We start from the raw sequence: 23,460 nt of genomic DNA on the forward strand, positions 1-23,460 counted from the left end.
CATATGCTACTGTTAATGTTGCAATGTTGTCCTAAGGGGGTTATTATTTGTAGGCACTTTATTGATAGAGATACAGTACTTTAATTGCTCAATAATCATCATCCAGGAGAGGAGAGGGGAAACTCTGCAAAATCACAATCACAGTGTGCAAATAAAATCTTATTTCAATGTGCCTGTCCATGGACTTCTTTGAACATTTTTTTTCTAGAGGCAGATTACTTTAGTTCTTTACATTTGTTGTTTCTCAAGTTCTAATAGTGTAAATTTAGTTGGAATAGGAAATGAGAACTGTCATGCTAGTTCCTACATTCTGTAAAAACTGAACCAATTGGCAGAGCTGCAGACCCTGTTCATTCCTAATTGCTGCCTATCGCACATAGGAGTGCTCTTATACTGCATCGCTTGCTCAGTCAATATCTCAGTCTAACTTCCTGTTTAAAAAAGTAATGTTACCATATAGGTATATAACAAAGAATACACGAATAAGCTGAATCTTAAGTTCTTTATACATGGAGATAGTATAATTTTATCGTACATAAAAATTGATTTTTATATTTTATTTTCATTTGAATACTTGGACCATATCCTGCAGTCTTTACCCAGGCAAAACTCACAATAAAAGTAAAAAAGGTGCTTTTGCTTAAGTAAGTTGGTCTATGGGGTTTAACAATATTTTAAAAAACAAACTACATTATTTGTACAAAGAGCGTTCACATTTATGAAAGTAAGGACATACTGACGGCAGTTTGTAAATTCACCATCTTAAATAAAGTGTAGCATGGTGTGGGGCTTTTTTTTAAGAAGGATCTTAAACTTCTAGTCTCATGAGTACAAGAGAAGATGTTTTTAAAAAGAGAAAGTCATGAGTAAATCTAATGATATTTTTGAGAATTAGTTTCTCATCAGAAATCTCACAGCAAGTTGTGAGAAATACTATCAAAGTGAAAACAGTAGACTTCTTCACTCTGGCATACTAAAAAGATGCATATTAATTTAAAGAGAATGAAATGGCTTACTGTTATGATGAGAAAACACTACTTTGAAAGACTGCTACTTTTGGTTGCATTTGGAAATTAACTATGTTTCTACTCATTTATGCAATATTTTATTCAAAATACTCTTTACATAATTACATTTCTTACTTCTTAAGTCTAAGAACTACAATTTCAAATTCGGCGATTTCAAGCATACCTAAATGTCTGGGTGTAAATTAACGCAAGCTTTAGCGTCAGCTATGCTAGGTAATGTATCAGAGATTAACATAAACAAATTTACATAATCACACATTCAAAGACATAGTGCAGTCTGTCATGTTTTATTTGCCTCTCTTTAAAAATTATGCAGTTTGACAAACAGTGTTTGGACCTCGTACAATAAATGTACATGAAATGCTGGTTTAAAATATCAAATGTTGGCCAATACAAGCCACATTGCAAACTGAATTTATTAAAATGAATGTGCTATATAGTTCAGTTGGAATTAGCACTGAGTTGTGACAATGCAAAAAGATTAATTCTGTTATAAAGTACACATGTATGAGAACTCAAATGCAAGTCAATGTAGGCAAATCTGATAACTGAGCCAACTAAAATCAGTAAGAGATCTTGTCACTTTCCCATCTGCTATCAGATTATATGCTGAACTCAAAATTGTGTCCACCAAAGATACATTGATTATTATAATCTTAGACAGAATACTGTTTTCACTATAATTAACTATATGACGTAAGAGTAAAAATTATAAAATTTTCTTCTAAAACATCTTTTGATGTTCTCCTTATTTTATACCATTGGTTCAAAAACATGCTGAGCCTATATATTAAGAGGCTGAATTTTTATTTTCAGAAATACTTTTAGGAGAATAAATTACATAATACAGCAATATGAATGGAAGTGTTTCCAAATAATCAACCAGGAGATACATTCTGAAACCTTGGAGTTAATTTACTTAATCAAATTCTGTTTTATGATTGATGCCAAAATATGTAATCTGGTGACCATACAAGAAAGGTTGTGCTGCACTGAAATAATTCTAATTCTACAGCTAGTAATTTATTTCTTTGGGCATGGCTGAGAATACAAATTCTTTACTTATGTCCTTTTAATATTCTTGCATTGCAGGTGAATTTTAGTGTTCTTACACAAGAGACTAATGGTACCATCTAGAGCTAGGCATAAAACAGCAAGCACCGTGCAAGCTGCCCCCATACTGTTCTGACAATAAATGCACTTTAATCCTGATTTGCTATTTTAGTACTCTCTTCTCCCTGGAGTAGAGACTGCCAATCATGCTCATACTGTATAGTTTTGTAATCTTTTCATGTAAAGACAGATTACCTCAGATTTTAAAACAGGGAATTCTGCACCTAAAGAAACTTTTCACATATGTCATCTGTAACACTCAGGATCCAGGCACCACAAGGGGAGAACAAGGGGTCCGAACAGCAAAGAATAAGCAACTGAATCAACAGGTTGTATACAATGTTATTGTGTATAAAATATGTCAAGTAAGGTATTTTATAAAAGCTTGTCATGTTCTGAACGTGATGGTCATTATGAAATATGTATGCAGACTGTGATTATGAATTATGTAGATATAAAACTATGCTCATAGTTTGTGCTGCAACATTCAGCTCCACCTCACAACAGGAAGGTGGTCAGCTAGGCAGAGTGGGACTAACTCCCCAAACAGACGAGACTAGCTCCAAGCTCTGTACCACCCAGGAAAAGACAAGTGAGGGCTATGGAAATGAATGGAATAACATTATCCTGGAATGAGATGGAGTACAGTTCTCAAGAATTACCTCTTCTGGGCCTATACCTGGGAGCTTCCTGGATTATTTATTAGTTTGCTGGGCTGGTACATAAACTACTCTGGCAACAGATTTAGTATGTCCCATCTGATTTTCTACTGTTTGATATATGACCAAACTGGGCAAGACCATAGCTTATGTTAGCACTTGATCTGTCCAGTGAGCTGTAGCATGAAGTCCAGTTAGGCACCAGTAATAAGGCAATATTCCTGCCTTTCCATTAGTGGTAACATTTAACATATATTGCACGAATGAGAGAACTTGGCTTCTCAGCAGGGCTTCAGAAACGGTCTCCTGTTTAAAAGGTGTTGAAATTAGCCCGAAACAAACACTCAGCAGCCACATTACGAACACCATAAATTTGGTAACTTTTCACTGGCCTTTACCCAAAATTCAGTACTGGTTTCCTTCTCCTCAGGATATTCAAGCATGTGATTGTGGAAAATGGAAGGCTGGGGAGTGAAAGACAGAACTCTTGCCAGTTCATTTAGTACTGAGTCAAAGCCAAATTTGTGCTGTAAAAGAAAGATTTGACAATACCCCTAATGAATATCCTACCCAAGCCAAACGCTCTACAGATAATTTTCTGTTGTGTGTGAGAGAGCTTAGATGTGTTCACACCTCTGGGACCAACTGGAAGATCATGGACCCTCTATAGTGTGCTGAAACTACAGTTGCACTACGCTTGCTGGAGGCAAATTTGGGACAGATTTGACAAAGATTAGACGACTGCTCTGGATGTGAGATCACCTAAGAGGGCCTGAAAGTTGGAATTTTCCAGGTAGGAAGTGGAGGGTCTGCAGGTGTAGAGGACCTTGTAATAGATTGTCTCATGAAGGAGTAGTAAAGTAGATTCCCAGGGTGATGCAGTGTCCACTGTCCCTAATAAGTACCTGTTCTATGGAGAATATCTAGCAGAACATTCTGCAGACATATGTCTGGAAAAGCAGAAGTAGTCTGAAGCCAGGTCTAAACTACAATGTTTTGCTGGCTTAGCTATGTTGATCAGGGATGTGATTTGTGACTGAAATAGCTCTGCCAGCAAAAACTCTTAAAGTGGATGCAACTATAACAGTAAAACTGTGCTTTTGTTGGTATAGCTTGTTTCACGCTAGGGGGCTGGAATAAATTATGCCAGCAAAAGCACAGTTGTGCTTTCAGATCCTCAGCAAGAGTTTCCATAGTTGACTTTTTGCCAGCAGATGGAGTTCAGGTAAGCAAATGCAGACTCCTCCATGAGGGAAAAAAATCCATGATGTAAGTAGAACTGGTAGCAAATGAAGTATCACAGTGTTGTGGAATGGAGGACATTCTCCATGGCTAGCCAACGCAAGCATCAGGTGAAAAAAAATCCCTCAATAGGGAAAGATAATCTCCATTTAAATAGCGCTTCAGTTGCTATCTTGGTGTGCGCTTCTGTCCAGTTAGTATTATTTAGAGAGTAAGGTTATAACTCATGCACAAAACAATGTGGCTTTATTCTCTAACTTTGACATTAACGTCTACTGGACATTAGAATTGGACCAAGCTCATTTTCGATTCTGGTGCCTTTATTAAACCACTGTTTTATCTTACCATTATGTGTATGTATTAAATATGGATCTCCTCATTTCTACACTGAATTTTAACATTAATCTTATGTCTATGCACAGAGCCCTGAAAATCCACAGATATCTGCTTTATACGTGCGGGCCGTTTTTGCAGCTCAGATGTGGATACAAATTTTGTATCCATGCAGGGCTCTATCTATACAAAGTGCTATTCAATGCAACCAATAATAATACTAATTATTTATGCTGTCCAGTTTCTCTCCATGAGTGATGAGTAATACCCCTCAGGCTGAGAATACCAGCATGGCTTGGAGGAATAATGGCCTCAAACAGGGCACCTTGATACCCTCTTTCTTGGAAACAGAGAGTTTCACCTGAGCAAGCGTGCTTCCCCTGTCAGCTCAGTGACTGAAGAGCACAAATCCTGGTTTCAACTCCTAACATCCATCAACTGGCACTGACACGAAGACAGTCTTTTTGTAAACAACTGATTGATTTAAACTCATTCTTTCGCATGCCCGGAGCAACAACACACATTTAGAAACAACTCATCCCTTTCTTTTCAAATAAAAACAATATCCACAGATGCCCTGGATTAAAACGGAATCAAAGAAACCGTATTCAGCTAAAAAGGTGCAAATTCCTGTCTTATGAAGGCAGTTTCTAAGACTGTCCTTTGCATTATGCAGTATTATGAAAATGCAGTATGTTCTATAGCAGGGCTTATTTGTCACAGAAGCTACTAGCAGTGAGTTACTTTTATGGAGCAAGGTTAAATTTACATATTCTTGAATATACAGCCAGAAGAGACATAATTTACATTAATTAAATTTGTTATGTTTGGGTGCTTTTTTTGCCATGGAAATAAAACCACACAAGGAGATGCAGGTTGCAGCAGCATTTATAATTCTCTGACAATTTCCTATTATATGAATGAAGGAAATAAATAACAATAAAAGGAACCTTTTGGAATGTTTTCTTCAGCCCTTCCCACTTTTGTTATGCCAGTTGTGAATTATGCTTCGTAAGATAAATAACTAGTCATGAGTGAAAAGATGTGATGCTCCAGAGCACATCTTCAGGCCTGATGGGCTGACTACCTGTCAGACAATGTTGAAAGTAGGATTATGCCTTGAAAAGCTGACAAACCACTGATTTGTATCTCTAAATCAAACCTACTATATTTAGCTCAACTCAGTCAACTATAATTAATTAGCCCACAATTAAAATACCTTCTTACTGAATGTTTTTAACAGATTAATAAATTAGTAGAGTGTATATTATATATCCTAACTCTAAACTTTAAGGATTTATATATATATATAAATAAAAATAAAAATAACAGCTTGTCTTCATTATTTCAAAGGTTTTCCATCCCGGAAGCATGAAAACAACAATTCAACACCTAATATATTTTAGTGATTTAAAAACAAAAATAGAAAGACAGATACTCCATTTTTAAACATAACTTCAATATAAAATAGTGGGTTTCTTCATTTAGATTGATATGTAGGGCCAGATGCTCCCACACATAGATCTCTTACTGATGCTAACAGGTAATGTGCGTGAGAAACAACTGGCATATAATGCCCCTCATTGACATAGTAAAAAGAAAAGGTAGGTATGTTCTCTCTTTGGATGCTGGCGTGGAGCTCTCAATGAAATTGATGAGAGCTGAACACAGGCATCTGAAGACAGAATATGACCTAAGTCTATCGCTCTTTCATAGACAGGTTTTGTAAGTTCCTGATTAGGATGTATCAAACCTGCTCTTCACACTGCTGTGAAAGTGAAATGAATTATATTAAAGAAATTGAATGAATTAAAGAATGCTGTATGTACCTTTAAGTAGAAATGAGAAATGCTGCAAGCCAGGGGGCAGGAAAGCAGACATTAACTGCTTAACTTGCCACTTAAGGGCAATTGGTGAAGCATTAGCCTTAGATTGATAAGAGTTAATAAGGAAGCAGGATATGCATATTGTGCCCTATGCAAATTTTACAATTTTGCTCTCTCTGTCCCATTGTTTAGTTCGCACCCTTTTATCTGTATAAATAAGACTGTTTGAATCTTGCATGGGGGCTCACATTATCTGAATGTATTAGCAGAGCGCTGTGCTAATAAAACAGAGTGGTCTGACAAACTATGAGTCCTGAGTCTAACTTTGACAATTTGGAGGTTCCACCGAGATGGCAACCGTCTTCACTGGGGCTGTGTGATTCCTGACCGTTTTTGTAGGACGACCGTGGTAGCCGGCACCTGGGCATTTGGCCCGAGCGGTCCTCCTCCTGAACGGAAGGGTGCACGACCACAGTGAGGTCTACGCCATCGAACCTGTTGGTTCCCACTCTGTTCTGGTAGGGATCCCGGGATCTGACATCAGGAATCTGGTCAAGTAATTATTTCTGTGTTTTGTCCGGACTGAGGACTGTCCTGTCTCTGTGTCTATCCGTCCTCCTGTGGAGTGTTTGAGTCTGGGTGCCATCTCTGTCCGGGGATCGGCCGACCAAGGGGTTCCTGTCCCTGCGGTCTGAGTGAGTGAAATCTGCACAATTGCAGCCGCACCGCACCTTGGGTAAAACCCTTGGTGTGAAAGCAAGGGCGATTGAGTCAGTAGCCTGTGGGCTCCTTTTGTGTGTTGCACTGGGCATCGCTCTGACGAACCCGAATTTCCTTCTTGTGTGATTGGTGTGTGTAAAGTCCTCCTGTATTGGTAACCAGACGTCTAAGTCGGGTCAGTTCCCTAAAGGAACGCCGGCTCAGTTTTAGGAAGGATCCGGACTCCTGTAAATTTCTGGAAAAATGGTCTAGGCTAACTCAGGGAGATCCCAAAACTCAGTGGCCACTGTTAAAACCTTGGAACAAGGACTGAGTGGACATCTTAAAAAACAGACTCGGCCAGCCTAAAACTAAATTGGCTAAAGGAGAGGTTAATTGTTTCATGCAGTGGTGGGAAGAGGCAAATCGTAGGTGGACAAAATCAAAACTCACCTCTCTCAAATATTCAAATAATAAATTAAAAGCTTTATTAAAAGTCTCTTCTCCCACCACCAGACTGAGCGCTCCCCTTCACCCTGTTCTCTGACAAAACAAAAACAAAAACAAAAAAAAAAACCAACCCCGGATCGATCCCAACTCCCTTCATACTCCCCTCTCATTGTAAAAAGGATAAAATGCCCCTTGTTCTGTTCCCCTTCATTGTCTGCCTCAGAAACTGATTCTTTAGTGTTCCATTACCAATTCAGCAAGAAGGGTGGGCTCCTCAACTAGCCCCCACCCTTCCTGGTCCCTTTCCTTAAGCATTTCTTTCAAAATTGTGAAATGACCACAATATCACTCACAAAAATGGTTCATTGGAAAAAGCAGGATTGGGCCCAGACAAGCAGGCAAGCAACAGATAAAGAAACTAAAAAAAAAAAAAAAAAAACCAGGTTGGAAGCCCTAAGGGCATAGTGTCAGGAGTAAGTGCAAGTATGAACCCCTGGAACAATACTTAAAATGGTGAAATCTGAGTTGATAAAGGTGTCATTTTGGGAAATAAACAAGTGATTTAAGGAAAGAGAGTGAAAAGTTAACTCTACAGAGGCTGGAGAGAATTAAACAGTTAAACTTTGTGAAAATGTTAAAAAGGATCTTGTTAAAAGAATTCTTGGTTTCTTTGCAGCCATTCTAAAGGAAAAATGGGCCCTTTTCCAGAGGAATGTCTGTAAATAATCCACGTAAAGAGACTATCTAATTAAAATCATTTGACTCTGGACAATTGAGTCAAATTTGCTAAAAGAACATAGGGGGGGTTCTATTGGAACTTAACTGCCCCAAATGTATAAAGGTAATGTAATCTATGTAAAAACAAAGCAGTGTAAGAGGGATGTTAAGGGAGAGAAAATGTGTATGTATCTGTCTGTCTGTGGGAATATGTGAGGTTTGTAAAACTCCTGTTTTGTAAGTTTAAGATAAATTGGTTTTGTTTTGTTTATAATGCCACTAAAAATCCATTTGACTCTTTAATTCAAAGTTGCAAAACTGACAGACCTTTTTGCCAGACACAGGTAATCAGTGTTGGTTGACTTTGAGATTTGGTATTTAACCCTTAAGGGGTAACTTGATTCTTTACAAAATTTAAATGTTTTCAAATAAAGACCAAGTCATGACTGCAGCAGGACAGTCAAAATCAGAAAAATAGGGAGAGATTCTGGATTCTGTTTGTTTGTTTGTTTTTGTAACAAAATAGCAAATGAAAGCTGTAGGAAAAAAATAAAGACAGTGGCCCTCTGAAGCAACAGCAGGGGTGAGGTGCACAAAACAAAAAGAAGCAATGTTAGAAACACTGAGCCTTAAAATGGCTCTGTGTAATCAGACTGTCACTTTGATAAGGGTACATAAAACTCTGTAAGAACAAAAGAAACAGTTATACCTTATGTAAAAATTAATATGGCTAATGTTTTAAAAGTTAAAGTATAGAAGGAATGTGCAGATGTGTGCAGTGTATATTATAGAGGGGGTAAAAGAAATGCAAACGAAACATGCTACTTAATTAAAATCCTATTAGGGCTCCAAAGGAGCCACAATAGACTGTGTGTTCTTTTTCAGATCTGTGTGTGTTTTGGAAGCAAGAGTTAAAAGTAATCAAAACTCTGGTAAAAGTTAATTGTGTTCCTTTTAAGACAGAGTCTCTGAGCTCTGCTAATGGTTTTGAATCCAAAAGCCAAGCCTGTGTGGATGCAAATTATCTAACTGATAAAGGAAGTGAGAGAACTGCCAGCACAAAGAAGTTGCAGATAAAGAACATACCTGGTCAGCAAACAAATTGTCTAAATAAAAGGCACGGTATAACAAGATACCTTTAATTAAAATAAATTTAATGTTAATAAGTACCCCTGTAACAATGTATAGTGTGTATGATTTTTGAAGAAAAAAAAATCCTTTATGGTAATGATGCTTTTCAGCTGTTACCTGTTACCAAACTTAAAGCTTAATACAGCAGGAAAGACATTGTAACCTTGGTCTGCTGTAAAGGGAAAACTGAGGTACACCACCTCATGGATTTAATGACTGAACAGTGGGATAATTTCCCCATAACTCTTAAAAGATAGAAGCCATTAAAACCTGGCCTGCCTATAGAACAAAAAACACAGGAAAATATGGAGGTAATTCCCCTTGTTTTGCCTGCAATCAGCAAGGGTATTTGTAAAAGAAAGGAATATTTTAAGCAATAATGAATGCCACCCCAAAAGGGGTAGAAAAATGTTATTTTTGTCTTTCAGAAAAAGCTAATATCAGCTACAGGACAACCTAATAAGAAACAAATAAAAGTGGGTATGCTTATCCATGCCTGTTGCTCCAAAGCCCTGTAGTAAAGACATCTCACTAGGATCCTGTATGTGGGATAAAATGAATAATGAGACCAAAGTACTGTATAATGGGCTATGTGTATGTGTTAATTCTTGGGGGGGGGGGGGGGGAAGTGTTTTAAAAGAATGGAAGTGTTAGCAACCTTCTAATAGACAAATGTAAATGTAATGTAAGTAATGTGTTTACAAAAGGTAAAAAGGTAACATAGTTCCTAAAACAAACAAAAAGGCAATGTGGGAAACCGAACCATTCATATTATACATGCAAATGGCAACATGTTAAGAATTGCCACTGCAGAAAGACATAACAGCTTACCATTGGTATAACATATTTTCTGAATGGTCTCCCACAACTACTGGCGTACTAATGTTACTAACCCTAATTGGTTTTGGTTTTAAATTGTATGTGTTCAATTGTAACGTTTGAAAAGTGCTGTTGGATAAAACAAATGTATGCAAAGCTAGAGCCACAGGCCCAAATCACCTCCCTGTATTTTCTATTACGTGGACTAAATAAGAAGTGACACTGGCGATTAATAATCTTAGTGTCAAAAGGGGGATATGTAGGAGTAGGATTTTATAATGTCCCATAAGAATTAATGTATGATTTGATTTCATCCCTGTCAGCCACCCTTTTTGAATAGCAGAAAGGAATGACAGACCAGAACAATCCTTATGACTGATTATGGTCACCCTTTTGTTTTAGAATAGTTATAATGTCTACTATGGTTTCCTATATGTATTACAAAGTAGGCCTCTAGTTAAATATACATTTATTTGTTTTATGGTTTAGTAAGTAAGAAACAGGATTCTCTATTGTGTCTATGTTAAGTAGATTAGAGGAACATTGAAGGCCTGGGTCTCAATGTAAATTGTCTTGGTTATTGATTGTAAAACTTAGCAAGGTTTAATTTGCAATGCCTTTTTGCTCCATATAAAATACTACTGTTTGTATTCTCAATTTGTGTGAATAAGGAATGTATGCATCAGGAAAAGATAAGGTGTGAAGGCCATTGTTATAGCCAGAGTCAAGGAAGAAGAAGTAAAGAGACTTAAAGGACATCAAAGAATCATCAGGTACTGCTTACTATCCAGATGGCTGTTAAACTGTCTGGCATCACAGCGTGCATACATGCTTCACAGTGTAAGACGGCACCCCCCAGCAAACCAATCACCTCAGGACCACGCAGAGTCAATTTTGACTCCAGAAGAAGACGTAGAGGAACAGCCTGCAATACCTTACCATCTACGCTCTCGTAAGGGTTGCCAGAAGCAGACGAGGACCTAAAGCAAGGCCCAAAAAGAAGCAGTAGTGAGCCTAGCACCTGCTGCCTGGTGGATGTAAAACCGTGACTGCGGTTCCCTCAGTTGAGGTTGTCAGAACCGGAAGGGCCTTGCCTCCAACATGAGCCTCTTGTGGCGCCTGTTCCTCGGCTGCTGGTGTCTTAAGGTCTGGGGAGTCCACAATGACAATTCTTTTATCCAGCAGCAAGTGTGGATAGCTCAGACTCTTAATATTTCTAATTGCTGGGTCTGCAGCCACATCCCAGCTCACTCTCAAGCTGGTGTTCCTGTCCTGGCAATCCTACTCAATTCCCCAGACCTCACTGGAGGACCTCGTCCGTTTAACAAAACATGGAACAATAATGACACTTGGGAAGCAGTGGGAATAAATGTATCTAAATGGATAAGTGTGATGGAGGGAAAAGGTCATTGGTGTTGAATGTGTAATGGACAGGGCTGGATCTGGGAAAAAGCCGTTGCCTTCAGCATATTGTGGCCAATGGTGTATCGGATTATTCGAACAAAACTAAAGAGTGGCGGGCCAGGTATGGGGATATGAATTTTTCTCAACCTGGGATCAAACAGAAAAATCAATCTCATGTTCCCCCTACAGTAATCTTAGTGAAAACAATACAGTCTTTCAATGCCATGCAAATAACACCACTCCTCGTAAGGAGAATTACCCTGTGCCCTTCGGAGGATATTACTCCTCCTTTGTAGGCACCTATGTGACAAATGGGTGCAACCGACCCTTCCCAGCCTTAATAGGCCATCATTGGGTTTGTGGGACCAAAGCTTATACTGTGTTACCAGCTAACTGGTCAGGTATCTGTTATCCCGCCCGACTCTTCCCACAATTCCGAGTGCTAGGGTCCTTCCCACGAGAATGCCTTCGTAATTTCAGGCGAAAAAGAAGGGACTTATCAGATGCCCAATGGTATGTAAATAACATAAGCCCCTTGACCTGGGAAGAGGCCATTGGCGGTTCCCTTATCCCACTTGGGGGAGTAATACCCATGCAAAAAGGCTCCTAAGGTTACAAGCAGTAGTTGAAATAATGGCAAATGAAACCGGAGAGAGTTTAAAGACCCTGGCCAAAGAAACAGGGGCGATCTGACAGATGGCCCTCCAAAACCGTCAGGCATTGGACATAGTGCTGGCGGCCAAAGGAGGGACCTGTGCTCTCATTGGAAAAGAATGTTGTGTGTTCATACCTGACGACACCAATGAGGTAACAGATCGCCCTAGTCACTTAGAACAAATCGCATATCTTCCCTATGAAGAGCCGAGTTCTTTATGGAAGTGGCTAAGTAACCTATTCAATTTCTCTGGCATAGGAAACTGGTTGTTTCAGGGAGCCCTGACTATCCTGTGCAGAATCCTAATGATTTTTGTATGCTTTCAGTTAATCTCCTGTTGTATCCAGAATTGTGTAAGGTATGCCACCCAGGTGACTGCCCCAAAACAGAGTGCTAATATGATGATGTTAAATATCACTGATGAACGAAGAGATAAAGAACTATTAATATGTGGAACCCAGTAATTGTTGGTCTTTGTGTAAGCTTGACCAAAAGGAGGGATTGTGAAAGTGAAATGAATTATATTAAAGAAATTGAATGAATTAAAGAATGCTGTATGTACCTTTAAGTAGAAATGAGAAATGCTGCAAGCCAGGGGGCAGGAAAGCAGACATTAACTGCTTAACTTGCCACTTAAGGGCAATTGGTGAAGCATTAGCCTTAGATCGATAAGAGTTAATAAGGAAGCAGGATATGCATATTGTGCCCTATGCAAATTTTACAATTTTGCTCTCTCTGTCCCATTGTTTAGTTCGCACCCTTTTATCTGTATAAATAAGACTGTTTGAATCTTGCATGGGGGCTCACATTATCTGAATGTATTAGCAGAGCGCTGTGCTAATAAAACAGAGTGGTCTGACAAACTATGAGTCCTGAGTCTAACTTTGACACTGCTTAGTGAAGAACTATTTCTCTTAGTAAAAAAAATCTGTTTCTCTCAAACTTTGCTAGTATTCTCCCTCTGGCCACCATACTTTTTTTGAATTTCAGGTCTCCAAGTTCTGATAATCAGATTTTAGGAGTCAGTTGTATGCTAATATGCAGTGAACTTTTCTGAGTCCCTTGTAGTCTAAAATGAAGGCCATACATAGGGTTACCATCCGTCCGGGTTTCCCCGGACATGTCCGGCTTTTTCAGCCTTAAATGGCCGTCCGGGGGGGATTTCTAATGAAGTAGAAATGTCCGGGATTTCTCTTCCTGCGGAGTGTGGCGTGGCTGATTGGACGCCTGGCCTGATTGAAAGCCGCTCGCAGCCACTAGGGCCTAGCAGCCAGAGTCCCTCCCCCGCTCCCTCCTCCCCCACAGAGCAGCTAGGAAGTGTTTGAGTCAATGTGGAGCCTGCAGCTCTCCCTCTGCCGGGTGAGGGTGTGTGTGTGTGTGTGTGTGTGTGTAGAGGCTGCAGGGGGGGTGCAGAGGCTGCAGGGTGAGTGGAGAGCAGGGGGCACAGAGGCTGCGGGGGCGGGGGGTGCAGAGGCTGCAGGGCGAGTGGGGAGCAGGAGGCACAGAGGCTGCAGGGGGGGGTGCAGAGGCTGCAGGGCGAGTGGGGAGCAGGGGGCACAGAGGCTGCGGGGGTGGGGGGTGCAGAGGCTGCAGGGCGAGTGGGGAGCAGGGGGCACAGAGGCTGTGGGGAGGGTGCAGAGGCTGCAGGGCGAGTGGGGAGCAGGGGGCACAGAGGCTGCGGGGGCGGGGGGGTGCAGAGGCTGCAGGGTGAGGAGGAGCAGGGCAGGCAAGGGCATAGAGGCTGCAGGGCAAGTGGGGAGCAGGGAAGCACTTAGCAACCCCCAACCAAGATCAGAGCGGGAGGGAGGAGGGGGAATGCGAGGTGCTCAGAGGAGGGGGCAGAGACTTTGGGGAAAGGGTTGGAATGGGGGCGGAGAAGGGGTGGGGTTGGGGCGGGGCCGGGGCGCGGGGAAGGGGCGGAGTTGGGGCAGGGGCGGGACCGGGGCCCCCTGGAGTGTCCTCTTTTTTAAATGTTTGAATATGGTAACCCTATCATACATTCACCCTGTTTGCAGATGGCGGTGTATAATTTATATTTTTATAGTTTTATACTGATATTTAAAGCTTTACAAATAGTTGCAAATTTCTGCCAAGAGCAAGACAGTTCTTGTGACAGTGGCAATACCTTGGCTACCAGCATTCTGTAGAAACATACTTTTCCCCAAGAGTAAATTCTGCAGTGCATTGATAATACTCTGATTGCACCCATGTTATACTCCCCTTAACCAGTAGTTGCAGCTCTTTTGTGCACCTGCTGCATGGGATAATTTTTCTGGTTTAAGTCAGTAATACAGTGTACAATCAGTAATACAGTATTAAATAGGTGATTATGGTTTGGGCATAGTCAGGTTTTGTATTGTATTTATTTACAGGGATTTCTAGAATGCTTTCTACATAATATAGGTGCACTTCTGAAGGTTACTGTAATTTTTAGCACACAAACATAGGAAAAACTGATCATAGATAGTTTAGTGCCTGCCTTAAAGTCAAAGGTACAGTGAAAGACTAAAACAGACATTTTCATCAGGTAGGTCCTCAGTGCAAAAAAATTCCACATAAAAGATTCCTAAAAGATCTCTAAACATTAAAAAAGTGGGCACAGTCAGAAGTAACTTGGTGGGAGTAGGACAAGGCCAAAAATAACACACACGCTATTCTAGAGAACAAAGTAGGCTGCTACAGGAAATGAATTATAAAAGTAAAGCTGCTCAAAGTAGCTTTAACTTACCAGCAAAAAAATCTGCACACTCACATCATTCCACCCCCATATGGCAAAAGATAAATGTTTCAGTGTATATTTAAGTACACAGGTGCCATCTGCAAATGTGTGGCCTTAATACCAGATGACAAGGTTGACTACACATTCCCATAGGCCTCTTACTACAGATTCAGCCATATGTGTGGGTGTACAGTGTACCATGTCTTCCCAGCATCAATGAGGTGTTTTTTTCCCTTCACTTTCCTCCAATAGGTGTTTCAGCCCACGACCAGTGCTATTTGGTGTACTACATTTTTTTCTCTCATGATGGGATGCATTCTGCTTTAGGCAACTCAATATTGCAGCAGTTTTTGAAGATTTTTGTTTGCTGAGCATCTTTCTGTGAATTGGGGAACATAATTTCTCTGCAGGGCCTGCACTGCATTATATTGCTCAGCCTTAGAATGTTCTATCCTTTCAGCTGCCATTTCTAACAGCAGCAGTGTATAATATAGTTACAATAATATTACTAACATTGCCTTTTAGTAACAGTTTAAGATAAAAATATTTCATCTACGGGGAAATTAGTACTAAAAACTGTTTCTCTTTATTGAAGAAAAATTTTCAATTAGACTCTAATGATTTTTTACTCTGAGAATAAGTTTAAAACAAAATTTCTTTCCTTAATTTATTTAATCTCTGTCCGTTTGGCAGGTATATTACTTTTGCTGCTATGATGCAAACATTGTTGCCCTCAATGAATAGGTATTTCCGATGATATGGATGTCTGTTAGTATTAGGATCTATTTAATAAACATTCATAAAATCCACTCTTCTAAAACAGGAATTTTAGATAATCTATTCCATTAAACAATAGTTTATTTTATTTCTATCCATTAGGACAAGGAATGAACATTTCAGTCAGTGTCCTTTTCAAGATGTTTGTCCTAATGGATGACACTTAGAAATAAAATAGAGTTATGCATAATGGAATAGGCTGTCCAAATCACCCTTGCTTTGAAACGTGTTCATGCTCATGAGCCAAAGAACTTATGAAGTATCTGCAGAATATCTGACACAAACCAAAAGTTGGACACTAGTTATTTAACATCTTTAAAGGATGAAGCAAGCAGACACTGCTTAGTTTAATTTGTAAGAGAACAAAACTGAGAAACTGGTTGAATTTAAAACTCTTGTTTGTACATCATACTACTAGAGTTTATATATCACTGACATTAAAGAATAATGGCTTCCTATTCAAACCAACATAAATTTCACCATCCTTAATAAATAAAAATCTTCTAAATAACCTAGTTATGGTTGAATCACATATCCAATTCTAGTTTACCTATTATCCATAATTCTGGCAGAATATTAAAATGTATAACTTGATAATATAGGAGCTGTGATTGTAGAAAATGAATGATTCAATTCCTAAGGTTGGATTATTTCCCCTCCTCCTTTCGTGGGAAGAAAAAACTACATTCCTGTCTTCTTGGGCTGACTGACAGCTCTTGCAGTCTGACCTAATGAACCTTTCAGCCCGAAAGCCTTCACACAGCTCCTCGTAAGCAATTAACTGAAATTTTACCCTCGGCATTGTCTCTCAACCCCCCAGTGGTATGACTGTAGTGCCAAGGTACCAAAAAACACTGTAAACATTTGATGAAGGCCAATCCCTGCAAGAATGCTTTCGAGTTAATTTTGGGGGGCGGTTTTGGATTTTTTTCCCCAAAGATTCATTTGGAATTCGGTTGAAACAATAGTTTCTTTACTTAAATATGCAACAAATTTAACATAATAATCTGATATTTTATCCTATTTTAGTTGTGAAGTATCTTTTCTTTACCTCTTCTATTATTACTTTGTAGGGAAAAATATCGAAAGCTTGGCAAACTATTATTTTAATATCTTCATTGATTTACAAGCATACAGCCACTTCCGTAAAATTTTAGGTGAATAATTTGCAATTGCTTTAATCAAAAGGGCAATTACTTACCTATAAGCAGATTTCTCTAAAAGCACTATAAAGCTGTAGAATGAATACACACTCCTGAACAGGAGGAATCTTGTGCATGGCATCCAAAGACATATTCAAAGCCAGTTAATTTTTTTTAAGGCATACAGTAAATTCTATATTTCATATCTTTTTTAAGGATAACAATTAAAAATTATGATATAAAACTTCCTGGGGGAGATGGGAGAGGATGGGATAGTGTGTATATTGATTATACTAGTCTCACAGAATCCTACCTACAGGTTAGTAATTCTTCTCTCACTAAAATATACTGTCTATGAATATTGGAAATGCCAGGTAGAAAGAGCTCTTTATACAGATTAATATAAATATAACAAAACTTACCAGAGAACATCCTTCACAGCATAATCTAAAGAGCACTAAGCTTCATGTAAGCTCCTCAGAGCATAGACCATATCTTCTTGTATTTCTCTGTCAAATGCCATTCAAAACTCTGGCATCATAGACATAATTAAAAAACAATATTATGTTGCTATTAGGACTGCTACTATTTTTAATAAATATATCAACATCCTACCTCTACCAGTATCAAAGAAAACTCATCCTATCTAAACCACCTGGGAAGAGACAGGATTCTTTTAATTACGTTTGTGTGTGAGAGAGTGTATGTGTGAGAGACAAAGAGAACCAAGTTGTTTTAAGTAGTTATACTAGATGTATACACGAAACACAAAAGGGACAAACGGACGCCTTAACATCCAAGGTTGGTGGGAAGAAATGTGAATTCATTTTGGGAAGAATTTCTGAACTGCATCTACTCCAAACTTGGAGCATCTCAGCAGCATTATGTCAAGACAATAACACATACGAATATGAGAACTCCATGTTTCAGCTTTGCAAATTTTCATGGAGATACCGATATGAAATTATGCTATAGAAACTCTGATGACAGGGTCTTGACATGGCCCTTTCAAGGGTTCAACAATCCTAGCACATAACAGTGAGTGACACACTCAAACATAAAGATAGCCATGCAAGTTCAGTCCTGTGTCTGATAGCCAATAACAAATGCATAGAGGAACGTGCAAACCTCCTCATGTTGGACAATTACGCAATAATCTGCTAGTAGGCACAATTTCTGCCTAACTTGATCAATGTCTTATGCCCTGAAGCATGCAGATTTATGTCCCTTATACTTTTTATCCTGCGTAAGGCCCTAATACAGGAGAGTACTTACGCATGTTAATTCCAATTAACTTCAATGGGAGTGAAGTACGTATGTAAGCACCGCTCTGGAATAAGGATACTTTAATGAATTGGGACCTAATGCAATTGTGAATGTGATTGGGATCTAATGTGATTGAGGATTTTAATTGTACATGTAAATGTCTAACCCCCTTTTAAAACAAATCATACCACACACTTTGCTTCAATGATATTTTATGGCAGTGAGTTCCACAAGTTAATTATACATTGTGTAAAAATATCTGTTTTACATTTATTGCCTTTCAATTTAATTAAATCTCAGCTTGTTTTTGTATCATGAGAAAGGGTAAAAACAAACATCTTTAGTCTTAGTCTATACAGAAAATGTTTGCTGGTACAGCTATACTGGCAAACCCTCCTAGTGTAGATGCAACTTACACAATAAGCAAAAAGAGTTCTTTTGCTGGTATAGCTTATACCAGTTATCCAAAACAAAATAAGTTATGCTGGGAAAAGCACTTTTTTGCCAATAGAACTGCATTTGCACTAGGGCTTTGCCTGTATAGAAGTGTCCTAAAAAAAACCACAAAAATCACACACCTACCCAAGAATACTATACTAAAGTTTACACTGTAGACCTGGTCTTATTTACTTATACTATTTATAATTTTGTATCTCTTTAATGAAGGCCTCCTCTTATTTTTCCCCTCTCTAAACTAAACAGACCTGATCTTTTTATTCTCTTCACAAGAAAACTTTCCAGGTTTTTAATAATTTTGCTTGTTTAGTTCTGAACTTCTTCTATTGCTGCTATATTTTTTTGAAATACAACTACCAGTATTTTATTCAATTCTTTATTCATCCCAGTTTATTTTTTGACTGCCTCTGCCCATCAAGAACAGACTTTCAATAATACTTTCAATAAAACTCTACAATAATACTATTTGTCCTGTGTGAAAAAAGTTAATTTAGAACCCAATTTTATATTTATATATATATGTGTGTGTGTGTGTGTGTGTGTATAAATAAAAGTATTCCTTTCAATAGGCATTACTTTCCATTTGCCAGAGTGAATTTTATCTGCCACATATTGCCAATTTATCTAGTTTTGTTAGTGTCCTCAGAAGTTAACCACAGTCTTCTCTACACTTACTTAAATTAAATTATTTTGAATTATCTGAACATTTATCCCCTCCAGGTTTATCTCATTTTACAGATTATAAATATATATTAAAATAGATAAGGAACTGCAGGGAATTCCCCGTGATACCATGATGAAAACTGACCATTTATTCTTACCCTGGCTTGCAGATTCATAGCCAATTTTGAAGCTATTTCAATACTTTAATTCTTGCTCATGACTACTTAGTGTGGTTAAAAGTCTGTTTTGAAAGTTCAAATAAATTACATCATTTGGTTCTCTTTTATCTACTATTTGGCTGACACACAATGAATTCTAGATGTTATATAATTATAGTTAAAATGATCTTTAAGCTAATTTTCTTAGTGTGAAGTGTAATGACAGGTTCCTTGCCTGACTGACCTCCATATAAGGCCCCAAAACAATAGGGCCCCAAAAAATGTTTTTTGTTGTTGTTTTTTGAATAAATAAGCAAGATATTTCTGTTGTGTGGATTGGTGTTCAGCCCAAACACTGCCACAACAGGATTGGCAAACTCATTTTGTATTAGTACTCAGATAGGACTTCAGACAAAAGTCCCAGCAATTAACAGTTGAGAAGTATATCATCTATTTATTCTTTGACTCCTTATAGATAAGCATTATTCCTGTTCAATATGACGCTAATTCACTCCAGTATGTTGACATTATTAAAAATTGCAACCTGAGCACAGAAAGCATAACGTATACATCCAACTTTCAAATTGTGAACAATGTCACATGATTTGCAGCCAAAATATTCCACACATAATTGTTAATGTATTGATATAAACAGTATTTTGCAAAATTTAAGTTAAATGATCATTACAAAGCTCAGTGAACTGAATGAAAATTTTGATAGTCAGACAAATGCTCTTAAAGGGTCAATTAATTCATATGAACCACATAGCTCAGCTGAAAATTGATTCACTAGTCTAAACCACCAGCTTCTTCTTCTAGCTATTGGAACATGCATATTGTCTCTCACAATAATTGTTTGGGGGAGAGGGGCGGGGGGAAGAAAGCTACTTCAGGAGGTATGAGTAATCTCAGATACAATAATAACTCTGTGGGAACAGAAGCACTAGGGTACATAATACAGTTCAAACATCACTTGTTTGCACTCTGTAGTTCATGATACCCCTATGGGTTTGATATTTCCATATATATCACCCTTGTAAAGGTTCAGTTATAATTATCATGTTTATGTTCCTCATAACAGAATACCTTTGTTAAAAATATAATTTGAAATCCCTAGAAGCCAATAGCATAATTACGGTTAAAATATATCAACATTTATACAAACATTTTAAACAACAAGATGTTCAATGTGTACAATAAAGACTATATCAGGTATATAAGGAAAAACCTATAGGGAAAAGGCAATATCATAGACTGTAAAGAAAAAAAAAAAAACCCACAACCCAGCCCTTTAAGCTTATTAGATGGGTATAGGAGACTGTAATAGGATTATGAGTTTTGGTTTAGCCTGTCCATCATTCCAAAATCCCCATAACTAAAGGGAATATCTTCATAGGGGCCTGAGTTTAACATTGAAGCTGCTTTATTTAATTCTTCCTATTATATAATGCTGAGTGCTAATTAGTTCCATCCACTTTCTTCAGGCATGTCAATAAGGTAGCTTTGAAGCCAACCTTCTCTGAATTATGAATTAACAAGTTTTGTAACAGTATAATTCATGCCAGCCAGTTAGCCAACTTAGCACACTTGCCTGTAATACAGCTGCAGTATTATTGTAGCATGGCTGCAAGGAATTTGCTTTCTGTAAATCTGTGTCTTCTGCTACTTAAAACTAGGAAAATACATTATTGCTGCATTGTTATTATGTGCTTCTTGTTTTGATCAATTATTGAGATGAATGACGCTGTCACAGATCTCACAATTATTTTTACGTTTTATATACTTTAGAATGAGATGTCAAATACACACACAGTCCCCTCAGGACAGTCTAAGAGAGGCCACAAAGCCAAAAATAAAAACGTACCCTGGTCTACATTCATACCAAAGTTTTCCTGATGCCACCCAGTCCCAGATATTTTCTCTCACTAATAAGAGCATTAAAATAAATATAATGGCATGACTTGTGTCTTTTGAAGGGAAGAGCAAAGCAACATTTGTAATTGATCCCCACACACACTCGAAGTACAGTAAGATATTTCTGCTTTAGAGCTTTTTAATTTTCAAAGACCATTATTATCCTTTTAGCTGCTATTGTAATAGAAAGTCACATCAGTTTTAATTGCTCTAGAGGAGCCAGTGTTTATGCATTTCTTGTCAAAGCCTCTACCTCATCAGTCTCTTAAGCCTCCCTAAAATATTACCATGTCTTTTAACTACAGCAGAAGTGATGATATAGGACATGATGCTACAACCCTTACACACAAGGAGTAGGAGTTCCATGAGAATTCTTGTGTATATATAGACTGCAGGACCAAGTCCAAAAATATTCATGAAACAACTGATACAGTATTTTCAGCACAGAATTATCTGTTCTTCCTCTGAGTTATTAAAAAGATTCGTAAGTTAGGAATAACAGCTATACTTGCAATAATCTCCCCCTTTCTCCCTTGCTAGCTCCCACCAAAAGAAAAAAAAATCTTTTTTTTATCCAGAATTTGTGAGTAATACTGAAAGCTACAAGCACCAGAGTAAAAACCACCAAACAAACCAGACAACGTATGGGATCATACCTTTCCTGAGACAGATGCAAAGGTACAGAGAAAAAAATAATTACACATTATTACTTCGGGGAGGGATAGCTCAGTGGTTTGAGCATTGGTCTGCTAAACCCAGGGTTGTGAATTTACTCCTTGAGGGGGCCACTTAGGGATCTGGGGCAAAATCAGTACTTGGTCCTGCTAGTGAAGGCAGGGGGCTGGACTCAATGACCTTTCAGGGTCCCTTCCAGTTCTATGAGATAGGTATATCTTCATATATTTATATTACTTCCTTGCTGTCCACTGGATGGAAGGAGTATATATGCAATGTCACTTTGCAGGATCTGGGACTAATGTAGGGAAGAACTGTCTGACTGTGGAATGAAGGGCAGGGTACTTTCATTGACACTGTTGTTGACATATGCTGGCAACAACAGAACTGCATGTGCATTCTGGACAAGTCAAATATTAAAGTGAAGTACTATGGAGCAGTACGAAGGAGAGAGAAAACTGAAGAACACGTGAGATTCATTTGTCTGTACACTGCCAAGAACATTCACAAGTGTAATCAGGAGTCTGGTCCTTTCCTGCAAAGGCCAAATATTCATATTTTGGGCATTGGGTGAACTGCTGGTTTAAAGCTTATACTCATATATATAGCAAATGACCAAATACCATATTCTGGTAAAACTCCTGCTGTCAAGAAGGATTACAGAATTTGTGCTTACTGAACCAAAACTCCTACCAAGCAAGGGCTGTATGATTTGGCCTACTACATATTTTCAGACAGGCATATGGGTGAATGCACACCTGTGTCAATTCTTCAAATTATAACAAAATCCAAAGACTTAAAATAATAATGGGTGTTCCTGAACTGAACCCAGAGCCATTATTTCATTCATAGGAAGTATTTTTATGCTACCTTTCTCCTAAATGTTCAAGGAAGTTTTTGTCCAGCTTCCAAACTGAAGCTGCTCTTATATTCAGGACAGCCTGGCTGAGTGGCCTAAGTTTGTGAGAGGAGCCCTATAGCTCAGGACAATATAGCACAATGGCCAGTGTCAGTGGCCTGTCCTTAGAGTCTGGGCAGTATGGCCTAGAGTCCGGAGCCAATAGGACCGCCTTTCAACACAGGGAGGTACAGCTTAGAGGCCAGAGTGAATGGGGCTGCCCTTCTACACAGGGCAGCATGGCTTAGATACTGGGGTCAACAGGGCTGCCCTTCTGTGCAGTGCATCATGGGCAAGTGTCGAGGGTCAATAGGGCTGCCCTTTTGCTCAAGGCAGCATGGCCTAATGGCCAGAGTCAATAGGACTGTCCTTTTGTGCCAGACAATGTGGCTTAGTGGCCAAAAAGTGGGAGAGCCACCACCCGAGGTGGATTGGCAGCCGGGGTAGGAAAACCCAGCACCTCCCTACTCCACTCAGTCCCAGCCCAGGGCCCTATCGGTGGCGAGTGTATCCGCCACTGGGTCAGCGGAGATCCTTCTGAAACACTAATTCTATTCCCAGTTCCAAAATTGGATCGGTCTGGTTCCCCTGGGCTACTTCCCACCCTATCTTCCTGCTCCATAATCCACAGGTCCTCTAGTTCTCCAGGGTGGTCAGCAGGTGAAGCTCCCAGCAACTCCTTCCCCTTTTGGGTGTCCACAGACAACCAGGTATTG

General features: G+C 38.8%; 1 protein-coding gene across 8 annotated transcripts in view; it reads right to left on the reverse strand.

Annotated features, from left to right (window-relative positions):
* The window catches only part of DIAPH2 (diaphanous related formin 2), a 906,188-nt gene that overhangs the window by 105,700 nt on the left and 777,028 nt on the right, over positions 1–23,460 (reverse strand). The gene's annotated exons all lie outside the window — the stretch shown is intronic.

Source organism: Chrysemys picta, chromosome 9, assembly GCF_011386835.1.
Source record: "Chrysemys picta bellii isolate R12L10 chromosome 9, ASM1138683v2, whole genome shotgun sequence".
In the NCBI taxonomy this organism is placed as follows: domain Eukaryota; kingdom Metazoa; phylum Chordata; order Testudines; family Emydidae; genus Chrysemys; species Chrysemys picta.